At 43.7% G+C, this 19,040-nt stretch overlaps 1 protein-coding gene and 1 long non-coding RNA gene across 2 annotated transcripts in view; one reads left to right on the plus strand and one right to left on the minus strand.

Moving 5' to 3' along the window:
• The window catches only part of CPPED1 (calcineurin like phosphoesterase domain containing 1), a 146,155-nt gene that overhangs the window by 104,550 nt on the left and 22,565 nt on the right, over positions 1-19,040 (minus strand). The window lies entirely within an intron of this gene.
• On the plus strand, positions 14,815-15,578 carry LOC141160932 (uncharacterized). The gene is made up of 4 exons (XR_012250578.1): positions 14,815-15,099; positions 15,171-15,243; positions 15,368-15,448; positions 15,530-15,578. It is a non-coding gene; the product is annotated as an uncharacterized lncRNA (long non-coding RNA).

The raw sequence follows: 19,040 nt of genomic DNA on the forward strand, positions 1-19,040 counted from the left end.
TATATGGTCATTTTGTTTTTTTTTCTTGGGTTAAGGCCACTGTCTTAGTAGCTCTTTGCCTTCTTCTTACGTCCCTTCTAAACAACTGCTCATATATAAAAACGATGCGCAGAACAGAGTTTAGAGATGAAGAAGCTTCGGTTCGTGTCGGGTTACACAATCACGCAGTTACTATTATCATATCGACCTCAATCAGCTCAGATCTAGTTCGCGGGTGATGGCAAACATGAGCTTAATTTTTAAACAACTTATTCAAGAAAGGCTGATATCTGTGTGCTAATGAGCTGTGAAATCTTCAGAGAACGAAGGCACGGATAAATGTGGCATCAACATTTTACTCGTGAGGCACAAATCCAAACATATCAGCATCGTAACTCCAAGGACGTGTTATAAACAGGGCTGTAGTGTCGTAAGCCAAACTTCAGACTCCAGCTCCTTCAGAAATAGGTCATGTATAATTATTAGTAATGACAAATTTACTGTTATAAAATGTGAACTGAAATTACATTTTGTGTATTCCTATGAAAGTAATTATACAAGAAGCTATCCATTTAATAAATTAATGGTACATAGTAGAATATCTAATTACCGTATGTATAAAATAACTAAGTTTTAAAGTCAGAGTTGGAGTTAATATAGGTCTACTGATTCCACCGAAAACTGACTTGGACTCAATTTTTCCTGTGGAAGCAAGGATTCAAATGTCGTAAAGTGTTTTGTAATAATTTTATTTCTATTAATATGAAATGGCCAAATTTTTATGGTTTTTAAACTGGAGCTTGCTTGTAACATAGTAATATTTATATATTTTCTTTACTTTGGTCCCAAAAATGTATATTTTGTAAAACGGTTGCTCAACTACTTCTATATTTATGACGTATCCTGAGGATAGATCATCAACATCAAATTAGTGGGGGTCAGGCACCCAGCTCCCCAACCGATAAGCTATTCTCAATGTCGGATTGATGAAAGCAGCTATGGAGCTGAACAGCACAGCTCCATCATCTGTGTGGTGGCAGTGTAATGCACATCCGCCCTCTATTCAAATTATTAGTAGTGGACTTGCAGTACCTGGCTGTGGCTACTAGACGCTTTTGGAGCAATCCTTTAGGCTAAGTGCCCACGATGCAGAAATGCTCAGGATTTTTCCTGAGCGTTTCTGCATCTCCCTGGCAGAAAAAAACCGCATGCGGATTGTACATGCGTTTTCCTGCCAGGGACATGCGGAAATGGAGCGTTACCCACTGACATTTCAGCATGCGGATTGACAAGCGCTTTCCAAGCGATTAGCATCACTTGGAAAGTGCTTGTGACAACTAGGTCACACTATATAAATCCATGCAAACGGCATGGATTTATATAGTGTGACCCGAGAGAGTGGTTAAAAATAAAAAAATAAAATGTATACTTACCCTCCGATGGCCCCCGGTGTCCTGCTCACTCCGTTCTCCCTTGCCGGCAACGATGGATTGAAAGACCTGCCGACGTCAGCGTCGCGTGACCCGTCACATGACTCTGACGTCAGCGCAGGTCCTTCAATCCACCGCGAAGTGCCGGGAAGCAAGGAGGAGCGCAGCGCGGGCCGCCAGAAGGTAAGTATATATTTATTTTTTATTTTATTATTTTTTTACAGGTTTTTTAATGGTACCTGGGTGTGGATGAGACTCTCCTCTACACCCGGGTACCATCCGCACATTAGAACGTACCAATTACGCAAGTACAGATGCAGTCTGGCGGAATTAGCGCGTTCTAATGCAAGTCAATGGCGGCGAAAATGCAGCAATTCCGTAAAATAATTGGTAGTGCTGCGTTTTTTTCCACAATGATAATCCGCAGCGGATATTTCCGCAGCATGTGCACAGCACAAGCGGATTATCATTGGGGAACATGGCAGGCCTTCTACCACCCGTTTTTAATTCGTTTCCGCAAGTGCAAAAACGCTGCAGAAACGCATTAAAAAAGCATCGCACACAGCCTTAAAGAGTTTGTCCAGTCTTAAGCTATAAGTCTGCAGCCACTGTGTGACTGCAGAGTTGTGAATCCTCATATCGCATGCACTGTGAGGTTTCTCCAGTACAGGCATTTGACCACAAACTAAGCAATTTGCATACTTCCAGCCACATGCAGACTAGACTGTATCCAGCTTCACTGAATACATTTGCATTTAGCAATGCTATGCCCATCTAGTTGGAATGTGATAGCTTGTATGCAAATCACCTACATAATCCTTATAGTGCTCTTTGTAAGGCTTCGCAAGGCTGCAGTCACATATAGTGATTGCAGACTTGTAGCCTAAGGCTATGTTCGCGCATCATGTTTTTTTCAGCGTTTTTTAATGCAGTTTTTTATGCAAATTTTCAGCTGCCTTTTGCAGTACCAGCAAAGTCAATGAGAAACCAGAATTCTTTGTTCACATATTAAGGTTTTTTTTTTTTGTTCAGGATTTTGTGGCTTGCATGTTTTTTTGGAAAATAGAACATGTCACTTCTTTCAGCGTTTTTCATCTATCGGAAGTAATGGGTAGTGAAAAAATGCTGAAAAAACCAAGATGTGTGAACATAGCTATCAGGTTTTGCTGCATTTTTGTGAAAATAAGCAAGCACAGCAGTATGTCAAACTCATTTATTTTTGTGATTTTACCATCTTGTCTTGGTCACAGAGATGGTAGTTTGCATTGGTACAGTGTAATTAAATTAGTGATGTGTACAGTGTGAAATTGAACAATGCCCTAAGAACTCAATTGCAAACCCCATAGTGTGAAAGTAAATAGTGTCATACAAAATCAATGCACTACCAATGTCTAAACTATTCCTGAACAATTCACCTCCCCCCTGTACATCAAAAACGCACCAAAAAAAAAAAAATCACCTGAGAGATCAGGTTCTGCTGCAGAAAACTAACATAAAAAAACCATGATGTCTAAACATAGCCTTAGCCATACTCTACTCTGACATCACTTCCCGCTCTGCAGCTACTGGCAGAAGCTTTCCTCAATGACTTCCTATTTTTCCCGCGCATTACAGGCGCTCTATAAAGAACCGTAGGAATACTGATAACTTTCTGCTTCCTTCAATATAATTTGCTATGTTTGCTGGTCTAAAATCAGGAGGAAACGGCTAAACCGCAGTAGAGAAGGCTCAGTATTTATAGCATTATCAGACTGTAAGTGAAGGTAAAATCAATTAGTTTGGAGGCAAGAAGAAAGATCTGTGCTGTTCCGGTGCTTGGTTCATGGAGGATAACTTAGACTAGACTTTAGTAAGAATTAATTGGCTTGCTATTGGTAACATTAGTTTTATAGCTGCACTGCCTGCTGGGGGTGAATGTAATTAATCTACATAGGCTGTATAAAGTATAATAACAAGAATAAGCCAGTGCATGCATGCAAACTGTAGAAATATACGTATTTTACACCGTATTATTCTCAAGCATTTAAAAAAAAAAAAAAAAGCTTGACCTTTTCTCCTTATTTTCGCTTCTTCTCTATTTTTATAGCTGCTCATCACTAAGCTTCACATCAGATAGGAAGTGAAACCAGGTAGCCTCAGGACAGATGGGACATAAGATCAGACATGTTGTCATCACAGGTATTAAGTGCTGACTCTAAAACCGACAACCCAACTGCTAAGCTTACCAGCACAAAGAGGCTCATCAGTTAACTCCTTAAGAACGAAGATAAGTCCCTCTCGTTCAAAGTGGGGTCAACACAAGAGTTCATGGTGCCATTACTCATCACCTGGTGCTTCCATCAACTGAAGAAACTGAAAATAATCGGTTACAGGAAAGTCTTTTAATCTGGCCAAAGCAAATATAGGTGAGGCAAAGACTGAAGATACTTGTTTACACCCACTTCTATTCTCTGTATTTTTCAATCAAGTATTACTGACTTTATTTAAACTTTTTTGACCAGTAAGCTTTTTTTTAGGCATATGTAAAATAGTATAGTGACAGTTGCCTCCCCTGATTCGGACACACTTTTCAGTTTTGTCCTGTGTCGCTGCACTGCAGAGATCTCTGTTTGTATTTCAACTGGGAGTTTCCTCAAAAGTCTTTTCTGGGGTCGTGCTCCTACACCCCTAACTCCCAGACACTGATTAAGAAAGTTAGTCTGAAGAGGAGGGATGAAAGTGCACCCCCCCACAGAAAACTATAAAAAAAATGTCCAGTTGGACTGTAAGCAGAGATTTCACATACTGCGCTCCAAAAGCAACAAATGTGAATACCTGTGCAAGGGATTGACGCAGTGAGAAAAGGAAAAAAAAAAGGGCAGAATCAGGGATCTTTACAACGTATTTGACTTACGCTAACTCTTGAGCAAGTGATAGGTCCTCTAAGATCAGCAGGTCTCACACGTCCTTCCATGTACAGGGACTGTCGCAACAGCAGTTAAATATGTGGACGGAAGGGACAGAAGTGTGTTGGCAGCCAACGAAGATGCGGGCAGTGGGGACGAAAATGTAGTGGCTGGGTAGCTTCAAAATGCCAATTAACCTACATATTAACCCATTATCTGCAGGTCAATAGTGTTTTTCTTACATGACAGGTTCCCTTTAAGCACATGCACAGGGTTAGCACCCAACAGGTGCATTTAACAAAAGGCAGTGAACATAGTGGCATCCAGGGTTGCCAACTTGACTTTATTTTTTCTGGACTACAAAAAAAATCACGGACAGACAATATTTTTTACAGATACATTGGAAAACCATAATAAATCATTATGATAATAATACTTTTTATTTATATAGTGCCTACATATTCCGCAGCACTTTACAATTAAGTGGGGATATGTACAGACAATAAATTCAATGCAAGGTAAGACAGTTTAAACAGTTACATTAGGAGTGAGGTCCCTGCTTTCAAGCTACAATCTACAAGGGAATAGGGGGACACAGTAGGTGAAAAGTGCTTGTTATTTCAGGTCTGGCAATTATAATAAATAGGGATTTTCATATAAAGCTTCATGATTAGATTATCAGCCAGTATGTTTAACCCTAGAATGCATGACCATAAAAATCGACTTTTTCACATACCTTTTAGGCCCGTGTGCAAATAACATGGAATAACTCAAACAAAAATGACAAGCAACTATATACATGAATACCTAGAGTTTCAAAATTCTAACTAAAGTAATCTTGCAGAATATAGAAAACAATTAACAGGGCGGGCCTGCGAGGCCCCAGGTATGCGTTCTAGGGTTAAGTACAGTTATCGTGTGCATGGAGGGTGTGGAGACAGATGAATAGGAGGGAGCAGATTCTGAATAATATTTAGAGAGAGGGAACAGGGGAACGTTAGTTTACTGAGTTGAGGTGGTAGGCTTGTTTAAAGAGATGGGTTTTTAAAGCGCGCTTGAAGACATAGGAGCTAGGTCTCATTCAGATCATCTGGGGTAGTGCATTCCAAAGAAATGGCGCAGCACGAGAGAAGTCTTGGAGATGGAGGTGCGAGGTTCGGATTATGAGGGATGTTAAGGCCCCGTCGCACTTAGCGACGCTGCAACGATCCCGACAACGATACGACCTGTCAGGGATCGTTGCTGCGTCGCTATGTGGTCGCTGGTGAGCTGTCAAACAGGCAGGCTCACCAACGATCAGGGAAGCAGCGACATCGTGGAAAGAATCTTTCCACGATGTCCTGCTCCTGGTTACCAGCCTGCTGAAGCAGGAGCAGGCTGGTAACCATGATAAACAGCGGGTTACTAGGGGCACACGCGCACTTAGTAACCCGCTGTTTATCATGGTTACCACTCTGCTACGGTGAGCGGGAGGTTACCGCCCACTTTAGCAGGCTCGTAACCATGATAAACAGCGGGTTACTAAGTGCGCGTGCGCCCCTAGTAACCCGCTGTTTATCATGGTTACCAGCCTGATCGCTGCTCCCGCTGGTCACACACAGCGATGTGTGCTGACCAGCGGGAGGGCAACGACCAAAAAAAGGTCCAGGACATTCTGCAGCGATCAGCGACCTCACAGCAGGGGCCTGATCGCTGCAAAGTGTCACACATAGCGACATCGCTGGTGAGGTCGCTGTTGCGTCACCAAAACCGTGACACAGCAGCGATCTCGCTAGAGATCTCGCTATGTGAGACGGGGGCTTTAGTCTTAAGGCATTTGTAGAACGGAGGGCACATGTAGAGTGATAAACAGAGATGAGAGGGGAGATATAATGCGGTGGAGAATTGTAGAGAGGTTTGTGGGTGAGAGCAATGCGTTTATATTGGACCCTTTAGCGAATGGGTAACCAGTGTAATGACTGGCACAAAATGGACTCATCGGTGAAGCGGCTGGACAGAAATACGACCCTGGCAGAAGCATTCATGATGGATTGGAGAGGAGAAAGTTTGGTAAGAGGGAGACCGATCAGAAGAGAGTTGCAGTACTCCAGACGAGAGTGAATAAGAGCAACAGTAAGAGTTTTAGCAGTTTCAAATGTGAGAAAAGGTCAGATTCTGGAGATGTTTTTTAAAATGCAGGTGACAAGAGCGGGTGAGTGATCGGATATAGGGAGTAATGGAAAGTTTAATGTCGAATATGACCCTAAGGCAGCGGGCATGCCGCTTGGGAGTTATGGTTGAACCCTCCAAGGTAATTTCAATGTCAGGTAGAGTTAGGTTAGTAGAGGGGAGAAACACAAGAAGTTCAGTTTTGGAGAGATTCAGTTTAAGATAGAGAGAGGACATGATGTTAGAGACAGCAGACAGACAATCCTTGATATTTTGTACTAGGGTAGGGGTGATGTCAAGGGAAGAAGTGTATAATTGGGTGTCATCAGCATAGATATGATGCTGGAACCCAAATCTGCTGATTGTTTGTCCAATAGGGTCGGTGTATAGAGAGAAGAGGAGGAGGCCTAGGACGGAGCCCTGCGGAATCCCGATAGTAAGGGGACAAGGAGAGGAGTAGAAGTCGTTACAAGATACAGCTAAGGAGCGGTCAGAGAGGTAGGAGGAGAACCAGGAGAGAACAGTGTCCTTGAGGCCTATAGAGAAGAGCATAGTGAGCAGGAGCTGGTGATCCACAGTGTCAAATGCAATAGAGAGATCCAGGAGAATCAGCAGGGAGCATTGACCTTTGGATTTAGCTGTTAATAGATCTTAAGAGACTTTGGTAAGGGCAGTTTCAGTGGAGTGTACAGAACAGAAACCAGATTGTAGAGGGTCGAGGAGAGAGTTATCTGAGAGATAGCGGATTAGACGGGAGTGGACCAAACGTTCCAGGAGTTTAGAGATGAATGGAAGATTAGAGACAGGTCTGTAGTTAGTGCAGTTCTGGTCCAGGGGTGGCTTTTTATGTAAAGGGGTTATGATGGCATGTTTAAATGAGGAGGGAAAGCTACCTGAAGAAAGAGAGAGGTTAAATATTTTAGTTAGGTGATTGGTGACCACAGGTGAGAGAGACTGCAGGAGATGTGAGGGAATGGGGCCACTGTTGCAGGTTGTAGGCCGAGAAGAAGCGAGGAGCTGGGTAACTTCTTCTGTAACAGGCTCAAAGATGGCAAGTGAGCTTGAACTGCGGCAGGGAAGGGTATCCAGCCACTGAGAAGATTGGACTGAAATGTCCTGATGGATGTGGTTGATTTTTTCTAGGAAATAAGTTGCCAGCTCCTCACTGTGGAGGTTGGTGACGGGGGTCTGTGCTTTAGGGCTCAGGAGGGAGTGTAAGGTTTCAAAAAGTCAATTTGGATTGTTAGCTAGTGAGGTAGGATTGTTTGGCCAGATGAAGGGCAGAGTTATAGGTTTTGAGCATGAACTTATAGTGGATGAATTCCTCTGCTAAAAGTGATTTTCTCCACTGACGCTCAAAGCACCTTGAGCAATGCTGAAGAAAATGTGTTTGCATCGTGTGCCAGGGCTGCCGTTCTGTGTGTAGGGTTTTTCTGCGTGTAGAAGATGCTGCTTCATCTAGGGCACTCTTCAGTGTATTATTGTAGTGTGACAATGCTAAGTCTGGACAGGAAATGGAGGAGATGGGGGCTAAAGATGTGTGTAGATTGTCCATAAGCTGCTGGGTATTGATGGTATAGATTTCTATAAGTGTGGTAAGTGGGGTTGTCCCGGGTGAGGAGACAGTTCTTGACAGAGAAGGAACGAAGGTTGTGGTCCGAGAGTGGGAGAGAGGAGTTAGTGAAGTCATGAAGCGAGCAGAGATGGGAGAAGACCAGGTCCAGAGTATTTCCGTCTTCATGCGTAGGAGAGTTAGTGAACTGTGAGAGGCCAAATGAGGAGGCTAGAGAAAGTAGATGAGAGGCAGATAGGGAGAAGGGATAATTGATGGGGATGTTAAAGTCTCCCATGATGAGGGAGAGGAAGTGAGGAAGCCAGGTGGCAAAGTGATCCAGGAACTGGCGGGAGAAGCCTGGAGGGCGATACACAACTGCATCTCACAGGGAGAAGGGTTTGAAGAGTCTGATGGTGCAGACTTCAAAGAAAGGAAACATAAGTGAGGGAACCGGGGGGAAGCTGACCTGGAAAGCACATTGTGATGAAAGGAGCAGACCAATACCTCCACCTCTCTGTTCTCAGGTCTGGCGGTATGTGAAAATTTCAGTCCACCAAACGAGAGAACGACGGCGGCGGTGTCTGACTGCTGGATTCAGATTTCTGTAATAACCAGAATGTTAAGGGAATTAGAGAGGAAAAAAATCTTGAATGTAAGTTAGTTTATTACACACTGACCGTGCGTTCCAGAGGGCACAATGAAAAAAGGATAGGAGACGGCATGCACTTAATGTTTATAAGATTAGCAGGGTTTCTATATGCAGCTGGAAGAGAGTTATGAATGCTAGTGGAGGGAGGCCCAGGGTTGGGGGGAGATGTTGCCAGTGACTAGGAGAAGGAGAAAAAAAAGAGAAAGAGCAGGTGGTGAAATGATTTGTATGAACGTTTTGAGTGCTGTATTGTGGCAGTGATTGGTTTGGAGTGGGTGAGAAATGTCAGTAGAACCTCAGAGTTATACATGGGAGAGGGGAGAAGGGAGGGGTTGATATGGAGTGAGTGCACAGAATGTGTTAAAGGGCGGGCGAGTTGTGAGAAAGCAGAAGTAAAAACATGAGACGCAGAGTGATATGACCAATACATAATGCAGTACAACTGACCAAGAAGCATGTTTGAATGTCTTATGATTATAAGTGATACATATCTACATCCTATAATTCTGATATGAAAATATCAGTTGCATTCACTGTAAAATGATGAATCTGTATAAGTTTCTGCAGCATAAAAAAAATCATGGACGCCCTTACATTTTTTTTACAGAAAGGGCAAAAAAAGTGCCTTATTTTTATAGACTGTCCTGGAATTTCTGGACAGTCGGCAATCCTTGTGGCATTCATCACCCTAAAGAACGCCATTGTAAAAAGAAGTACAACATTATTTACTGGATGGTGATTTGTTAATAGATCCCACTGAAGAGCTGATATTGCCAAAGAGATGTAGTATTACATGGTGGATGTGTGAATGACTGCACAATCATGTCACATACACAAAAGATGTTCTTCCTGGCTCAAAAATGGGGTCTTGTACTGGGGACCCTTTTTTGATATCCAATGTCCTATTAAAACATATAATGAAGGACAGTTTTTCTGAGAAAATTCCCTCTATTAAATTAAGATCCTAAGGAATAATTTTCTATTATAAACTTCGTTGCCAGCTTTGGTTCTCTGACATTATATCGTATTGTAATTATAAATTCTAATTGTGTCAAATGGCGAGAAATAACATTGTAATTAATATTCAAATGAGGGTTCCCAATTAGAACAGAAAAAAAAAAGTTTATTTTAAGCCATAGGACTGTCTACCTATCAATATTCTAATACCAAGTCTGATTACACTGCTAGCCCTGATTCCCAGTGTGCTGTAATTACCTGTGCCTTAATTGGCTAGCTGTAAATTCTCCAGCAAGACAGAGCTGCAGAGTGCGGCATCGTAGGTAAGAAGAGAACCTATATATAAATGCTGCCGTCACAATCTAACAGTCATTAATTAAATGGGTGTTCTGGTGTTAAACTTTTGAAAAGTTTAAAAAAGTTCCCATGGTGGTCTTGAAATAAAAAAAAAATACCAGAATTTATCAGTACTACTGCCTATGTCCTCTGACATTTTTCTTGCTTTGTCTCCTAGTGGGAGACATCATGTGACTGTCAGCAGTGGTCAGGCACAATATAACATAGCTTTGAGACTTGCTTCCAGCTCAGAAAGCACATAACCACTGCAACCAATCAAGCTCTGCTGCAGACAAGGGTAGTGGCCAACTGAAATCCTCTGCCAGAAGAGGAAACAATACCGAGGAATGGCCATGGTCTGGTATGTGAATATATACTTGGTATTTTTTATTTTAAGACCACCATGGGCCCATTTCTAAAATATTAAATTATTTGGAAGACTAGATCTATTTAGAAATACCTAAAGCAGCATTAATTACATACTGCAGCTAAAGTACCGCCCGTTGCAGTGTTAACTACATGTCTTCAGCACACGACTGCTGCAGGCAATCACTGGGCTCAGCAGGCTCATGCTGTATGCATCAACATGACTGCTGAGCCCAGTGTTTGGAACATCACTGCTGCAGCTATGTCGGTAAAGACCGGCAGGGAGAAGAGGAGAGGCGACACTGGAACAGCAGTAAGTCAAGTTAATAAATTTATGTTCTCTGGGACCCCTTCCGATCAAGAGAGCGGGGGTCCAAAGTCACACCGCTCTATTATCTCACTATGCCTACTCCCAGAACGTGAACAGACTCTTGATCGGATGAGGTCCCAGAGAAATCCATTTATGACCCATCCTGTGTATAGTTGATCAAAGCTGTTTTTTTTTTTTAGACAACCCATAGAAAGACATTGAACAAACTAGTAAAGCGGGAGTGAAATGTCACGTGAATTTATCTGAACTGCATGAAAATATTTAACCCCCTTAATACCATGGACAACTTTGCCCTTCACGATGCACAAGTTTTTATTTCTCTTTTTCCACTTACAGACACAGGCAGAAGAAGACCCCTGTGCAAGAACAGTATATGGGACCTTTAAAGTCCAATAGCTCATCGTAATGCACAACTCCACCAGCTTTGGAGGTATAAATGGACCCCTTACCAATTATATGTCCGCCCCTATCTTTTTCATACCATCTTCCATCAATCGTATATGTGTGTGTGTTGTAGGGATCGTACTCACTTGGGTGCGTTGGGATACAAACAGGAGGCATGTTCCTTTAAATGTCCATAATGGTTTATTGGCTTCAAAAAACGATCCAAAAGCAAAATGCAAACAAACAGCCTTTAGTGCAGGCAAAAACAAATAAAACAGTCCGTTTAGCAAAGACTCTGGTTAACCAGCACTGTGGTCACACAGGCTGGCAAGCATCCAGTACACGGTCCAGTCTGGAGACAACCACACACAGGAGGCCTTTTCCCTCCAGACACACAGACCATGTGCCAAACAACAGCCTCCATTATATAGGCTGGTAACCTCACCTAGAGGTGAGGTATGTGGGTAGCTAGACCCGCCCAACCCTCAATACTACCCGCAACCCGGCTCCCAGGTGCACCAAACGAACCTCTTAGTGCTTACGTGCACTTAAACACTCCGGGTTACATCACAGAGACCAGCCATCTCTGTGACACAAACCTCCCATCGACTATGCAATCTTTAGCCACCATATATACAGTTAGGTCCATATACACTGCTCAAAAAAATAAAGGGAACACTCAAATAACACATCCTAAATCTGAATGAATGAAATATCCTCATTGAATATTTTGTTCTGTACAAAGTTGAATGTGCTGACAAAAAAATCACACAAAAATCATCAATGGAAATCAAATGCATTAACCAATGGAGGCCTGGATTTGGAGTCACCCCCAAAATTATAGTGGAAAAAAACACACTACAGGCTGATCCAACTTTGATGTAATGTCCTTAAAACAAATGAGGCTCAGTATTGTGTGTGGCCTCCACGTGCCTGTATGATCCCCCTACAACGCCTGGGCATGCTTCTGATGAGGTTGCGGATGGTCTCCTGTGGGATCTCCTCCCAGACCTGGACTAAAGCATCCGCCAACTCCTGGACAGTCTGTGGTGCAATGTGACGTTGGTGGATGGAGCGAGACATGATGTCCCAGATGTGCTCAATCTGATTCAGGTCTGGGGAACGGGCGTGCCAGTCCATAGCTTCAATGCCTTCATCTTGCAGGAACTGCTGACACACTCCAGCCACATGAGGTCTGGCATTGTCCTGCATTAGGAGGAACCCAGGGCCAACCGCACCAGCATATGGTCTCACAAGGGGTCTGAGGATCTCATCTCGGTACCGAATGGCAGTCAGGCTACCTCTGGCAAGCACATGGAGGGCTGTGCGGCCCTTCAAAGAAATGCCACCCCACACCATTACTGACCCACTGCCAAACCGATCATGCTGAAGAATGTTGCAGGCAGCAGATCGCTCTCCACGGCGTCTCCAGACTCTGTCACGTCTGTCACATGTGCTCAGTGTGAACCTGCTTTCATCTGTGAAGAGCACAGGGCGCCAGTGGTGACTTTGCCAATCCTGGTGTTCTGTGGCATATGCCAAGCATCCTGCACGGTGTTGGGCTGTGAGCACAACCCCCATCTGTGGACGTCGGGCCCTCATACCACCCTCATGGAGTCGGTTTCTAACCGTTTGTGCAGACACATGCACATTTGTGGCCTACTAGAGGTCATTTTGCAGGGCTCTGGCAGTGCTCCTCCTGTTCCTCCTTGCACAAAGGAGGAGGTAACGGTCCTGCTGCTGGGCTGTTGTCCTCCTATGGCTCCCTCCACATCTCCTGGTATCTGCTCCATGCTCTGGACACTGTGCTGACAAGACACAGCTACCCTTCTTGCCACAGCTCTCACTGATGTGCCATACTGGATGAACTGCACTACCTGAGCAACTTCTGTGGGTTGTACTGTAGACGCCGCCTCATGCTACTGTACGTCTAGGGGTGAGAGCAATGACAAAATGAAAAAGTGACCAAAACAACAGCCAAAAAGGATGAGAACAGAGAAATGGTCAGTGGTCACCATCTGCAGAACCACTCCTTTATAGGGGGTATCTTGCTAATTGCCTATCATTTCTACCAGTTGTCTGTTTCATTTGCACAACAGCAGGAGAAATTGATTCACAATTACTGTTGCTTCATAACTGGACAGGTAGATTTCACAGAAGTGCTATGGACTTGGAGTTACATTGTGTTGTTTAAGTGTTCCCTTTATTTTTTTGAGCAGTGTATATTTGGACAGAGACAACATTTTTCTAATTTGGGTTCTAGACATTACCACAATGAATTTTAAACAAAACAATTCAGATGCAGTTGAAGTTCAGACTTTCAGCTTTCATTTGAGGGTATCCACTTTAAAATTGGATGAAGGGTTTAGGAGTTTCAGCTCCTTAACATGTGCCACCCTGTTTTTAAAGGGACCAAAAGTAATTGGACAGATTAAATAATTGTAAATAAAATGTTCATTTCTAGTACTTGGTTGAAAACCCATTGTTGGCAATGACTGCCTGAAGTCTTGAACTTATGGACATCACCAGACGCTGTGTTTCCTCCTTTTTGATGCTCTGCCAGGCCTTCACTGTGGTGGTTTTCAGTTGCTGTTTGTTTGTGGGCCTTTCTGTCTGAAGTTTAGTCTTTTTAACAAGTGAAATGCATGCTCAATTGCGTTGAGATCAGGTGACTGACTTGGCCATTCAAGAATATTCCACTTCTTTGCTTTAATAAACTCCTGGGTTGCTTTGGCTTTATGTTTTGGGTCATTGTCCATCTGTAGTATGAAACGACGACCAATCAGTTTGGCTGCATTTGGCTGGATCTGAGCACACAGTATGGCTCTGAATACATCAGAATTCATTCGGCTGATTCTGTCCTGTGTCACATCATCAATAAACACTAGTGACCCAGTGCCACTGGCAGCCATGCATGCCCAAGCCATCACACTGCCTCCGCCGTGTTTTACAGGTGATGTGGTATGCTTTGGATCATGAGCTGTACCACGCCTTCGCCATACTTTTCTCTTTCCATCATTCTGGTAGAGGTTGATCTTGGTTTCATCTGTCCAAAGAATGTTCTTCCAGAACTGTGCTGTCTTTTTTAGATGTTTTTTAGCAAAGTCCAGTCTAGCCTTTTTATTCTTGATGCTTATGAGTGGCTTGCACCGTGCAGTGAACCCTCTGTATTTACTTTCATGCAGTCTTCTCTTTATGGTAGATTTGGATATTGATACCCCTACCTCCTGGAGAGTGTTGTTCACTTGGTTGGCTGTTGTGAAGGGGTTTCTCTTCACCATGGAAATTATTCTGCGATCATCCACCACTGTTGTCTATGGTGGGCGCCCAGGTCTTTTTGCATTGATGAGTTCACCAGTCCTTTCTTTCTTTCTCAGGATGTACACACACCCATAGACCAACCCTAAAGAAGGGAACCGTAGTTCCTGAAACATGTCGGTCTTTTGGTCTTCCTAGGCTTCCGTACCGGTACGAGTCACGTGATTCCCAGTCACGTGCGCCTATGTCACGAAGCTCCTTCCACTCTACTGCAGGACGCTAACCGCAGGTCCTTACCTGCCGCCTTAAACGCTGACGACGCAAGATCACAAGAGAAACGCGGGTGATACAGTGAGTCACCGGCCGGGACTACGCTTACTATCCCCGCTCCTCTCCCCTACAGCCATCGCTGAACCAGCCAGCACTTCAAATCTAAAAGGACATTACAAACCAAGCATACAGGACCTCAACAGGTAACAGGATCCGCTCCTACAAATCCACAACTGTAAGTCTTTCTTATTGAGCTCCATGTCCTATGAAGTTTTTGGTCATTTATCGAAAGACTAATACTGTCATACCTCTGTTTCAGGTTCCACAGCTCCTCACACCTTATGTGCATTGCCACTGGGTACAACACCCATGCCAACTGAAGCTAGTGTCAAGAAGCCTCAGCAAATTGCCATTGTCGGAGCTTCACCTGTAGCCACTGCCACCTCAATCTAGAGGTGGTACACGACTACAAAACCCCAGACACTATAAGCCCTTGAACGAGAACGGCAAGCCTATACTTTTAAAGCTTACTCCAGCCACATGAACCAGAGGTATTTAATCCCGTCATCTCTAACTGACGCTCACTAACCCTACTACACTCTTAGTAACCATTGTTTTTCAGTACCCTACAGGTTACGTCCCACTCAGGACATAATCGACATCCAATTTCCAGGCACCAAAAATTTTCTCAAAAGGTAAAAGACCATTTGCATATCCATTACACTAACCATACCTCAAATAAGTTCCCCTACTTCTTGACCAAACAAAGCTCTCCATCCACGAGGCTATATTATATCTATCTCACTCTTTTACCTCTAGCTCATGGTACCCTCACCACAACCACAACCAAGTTCTAGCACCACCACCTATGAACTGACTCAACAATCAACCTCATTAAAGGTAATTCGTAATCTCTACTGATGAGTTTGTGATCATGCAAACCCACTAACTTCTTTCTTCTCTCCATCTAAATCTACTCAGAATACCTGCACCTATCAACAGCTTTCATCCCCTTGAACTACCGACGCCAACTTGGTCCTACCCTCAAGAACCCTTCACGCTCTCAAGGACCTTTTAAAAATATCCTTTATTCTCCGCTTATTTTATTGTCTTAATAATCTTAAATAAAGTGTATGGTTTTAATTCTACCTGGGTATCCTTAAAATTCTTCTCTTTTAACCTCCTTTTTAGTCTCCTAAACCCATACCTGAAGCCTTACGATACCAGCGCAAGTAACATTTTAAACTTATTTATAGGTATATCCTAATCAGACAACTGGTGGTAGGTTGTCTTTTCTTGCAGCAGGTATAGCATAAGGCCCACCTACCAGCGCCTCTACCAATTATCTATTTTATTGAAAACCCCGCCTTCCTTAGAAAATCAAACATCGCCTGGACCTTTTCCAGATGACTCTCACAGTCCGGGCTGAAGATAACAATATCGTCCAGGTATGCCGCGGCGTATTGCTTATGGGGTGCAAGGATTCGATCCATAGCTCTCTGGAAGGTTGCAGGGCCCCCCTGCAGTCCAAATGGCATCCGGACATACTGGATGCATCCGTCTTGCGTAGAAAATGCAGTCTTCTCCTTGGCTCCCTGTGCCATGGGGATCTGACAATATCCCTTCGTCAAATCCAAGGTTGTTATGTACCTGGCTGGCCCAAGTCTCTCGATCAGCTCATCGACGCGTGGCATGGGATATACGTCGAACTTGGAGACCTCATTTAACTTTTGATAATCGTTGCAGAACCTCCATTCACCATCGGGCTTTGGGACCAGGACAATCGGCCTTGACCAACCATTCTTGGATTCCTCAATGACCCAGAGTTTCAACATACGCTCCACCTCCTTGGAGATCACTTATGGTCGGGCCTTCGAAATTCGTTAGGGCTTCATGTTTACGCGCACATGTGGCTCCATCAGAACTTTGTGTTCTACGACCTTTGTGCACCCCGGCAATTCCGAGAACAGGTCCCTGTTCTTCAGGAGCAACTCCCGACACTGCTGTTTTTGGCCCTTCGACAGCGTCTCCGCTATGGCGACACCTCCAACCTCGCCTTCTGGCTTGCCCGGCAAGCACGGAGTTTCGACCGGCTCTCTGTCTTGTCATGGCTTGATGAGGTTGACATGGTATATCTGATATGGTTTCTGTCTTCCTGTTTGATGAATCTTATAGTTCACATCACCAAGCTTCTCCACCACCTCATAAGGCCCCTGCCATTTATCCAAAAACTTGCTCTTCACAGTAGGAATTAGCACAAGGACTCTGTGTCCCGGATTGAACTGCCTCACTCTGGCTGACCCATTGTAGACCCTGGCCTGAGCTTCTTGTGCCTGGAGAATTTACGTCCATTTACGATGGGCATCACCTTCACAATCCTCTCCTGCATCAGAGCGACGTGCTCGATGACGCTCCTGTGGGGCGTAACTTCAGCGTCTCAGGTTTCCTTCGCCACATCCAGGAGACGCCGAGGATTTCGACCATACAGGAGTTCGAATGGCGAGAACCCAGTAGAGGCCTGTGGAACCTCATGGATCGAGAACAGCAGATACGGTAGGAGACAGTCCCAGTCCTTTTCTATGGCCTTCCTCAGCATACATTCAGCATTTTGTTAAACCTTTCCACAAGGCCATCTGTCTGAGGATGGTACACTGATATCTTCAGTTGGAAGATTTGCAGGACCTTGCATAACTCCCTCATCACCTTACTCATAAAAAGGTGTTCCCTGGTCAGTCAGGATCTCTTTGGTAAACCTGTCCGGGAAAAAACATGGACCAATTCACAGGCCCTACTCTTTGTGGTGGAGTTTCTCAGGGGAATCGTTTCAGGATAGCGTGTGGCATAGTCCAGAATAAACAATATAATTGATGACCACGAGCAGATATAACCAGGCGACCAACTAACTCCATAGCAGTTCTTTCGAAGAGGTGAGGTGTGTAGGTAGCTAGACCCACCCAACTCTCTACACTACCCGTAACCTGGCTCCCAGGTGCAACAAACGAACCTCTTAGTGCTTACGTGCACTAGAGAAACACTCCGGGTTACATCACAGACACCAGCCATCTCTGTGACACTTACCTCCCATCGACTATGGACTATGCAACCATTAGCCACCTTACAGAGTGTAAGATTTACAGTACAGACCAAAAGTTTGGACACACCTTCTCATTTAAAGATGTTTCTGTACTTTCATGACTATGAAAATTGTACATTCACACTGAAGGCATCAAAACTATGAATTAACACATGTGGAATTACATGTGGTGACTACCTCTTGAAGCTCATCAAGAGAATGCCAAGAGTGTGCAAAGCAGTCATCAAAGCAAAAGGTGGCTACTTTGAAGAACCTAGAATATAAGACTTATTTTCAGTTGTTTCACACTTTTTTGTTAAGTATAATTTTCATAGTCCTAAAAATACAGAAAAATCTTTAAATGAGAAGGTGTGTCCAAACTTTTGGTCTGTACTGTATATATATATATTTTCCCTCAGGAGGGTGGGGGGGTTACTTGGGTTTCATTTTTATGTGTTAATCTTACGGTATAAATGACTAACTTGGATGAAAGTGGGAACCTTCTCCCTCTGTCTAACCACTTAGCGGTCATGGCTGCTGTTGACATTGCATCTAAGGGGGTTAAACATCTGAGATCGGAGTTATCTGCTATACAGCTTATAACCGCTGGACGGTCTGTCCTCAGCCCCGGAAAGACCACCATCTAGTTGATGTAAATGTGCGTTAGGTTGAAGACTATACAAAAAAAGTACTAAAGATACTAAGAAGGGATTAATAAAATGTAAAATATTCTACAAAAGGTACAGTAGGTCTCCAGTAATCACCTTCAAAGATGTCAATCAGATATACCAAAGCAGCAAAAGACAGGACTTCTATAGACCACCAGACCAAATGTGCAAAACAACGCTAGCAGAAGTAATACCCCATCTGTTTAGTGTATTTCATATCTCCCAGTTACACTGATCGCACATCCACAGACTACAGTGGGACCTTAAAGTCAATCTGGCCCTATTCACTCTTCACAACGCTATGGCAGATGATGCCTGTAGGTGGACATGGCCTTTAAATATGGCTTGATCTATTTCTACAAATTTTTCCGTTGAGAACATTTTTTTTTAAATGTTGTATAATGGCAGTTTCTTTCCATTGGCCCTATTATGACATCATAGATGTGAAGCATCCCCTTAATGATCCTGTGCAGAGAGACACCATGTAAGAGATGGCCAAGTCCACCAGAACCAGAGCAAGCCATATAATATATAGTCAGTCAATTATTTGAACGACCTGAATTTTATGCCACACGTCCACTGACACTGGAAACTAACCCATTCACTTCTACAGCAGCTGATTGCTTGGGATTCCAGAAGACAGATCTGCATCAATTGACTGATTGTCAGGGGTCGATTGCCTTTAGATATGTTGTCTTCTTGAGACACCAATTTATTTGTATTCTTTCCGCCATACCCAGTATTCCATGCT

The sequence above is a fragment of the Phyllobates terribilis genome, unplaced genomic scaffold (assembly GCF_046119375.1).
Source record: "Phyllobates terribilis strain yellow unplaced genomic scaffold, ASM4611937v1 Scaffold_9__5_contigs__length_417890890, whole genome shotgun sequence".
Taxonomy (NCBI): domain Eukaryota; kingdom Metazoa; phylum Chordata; class Amphibia; order Anura; family Dendrobatidae; genus Phyllobates; species Phyllobates terribilis.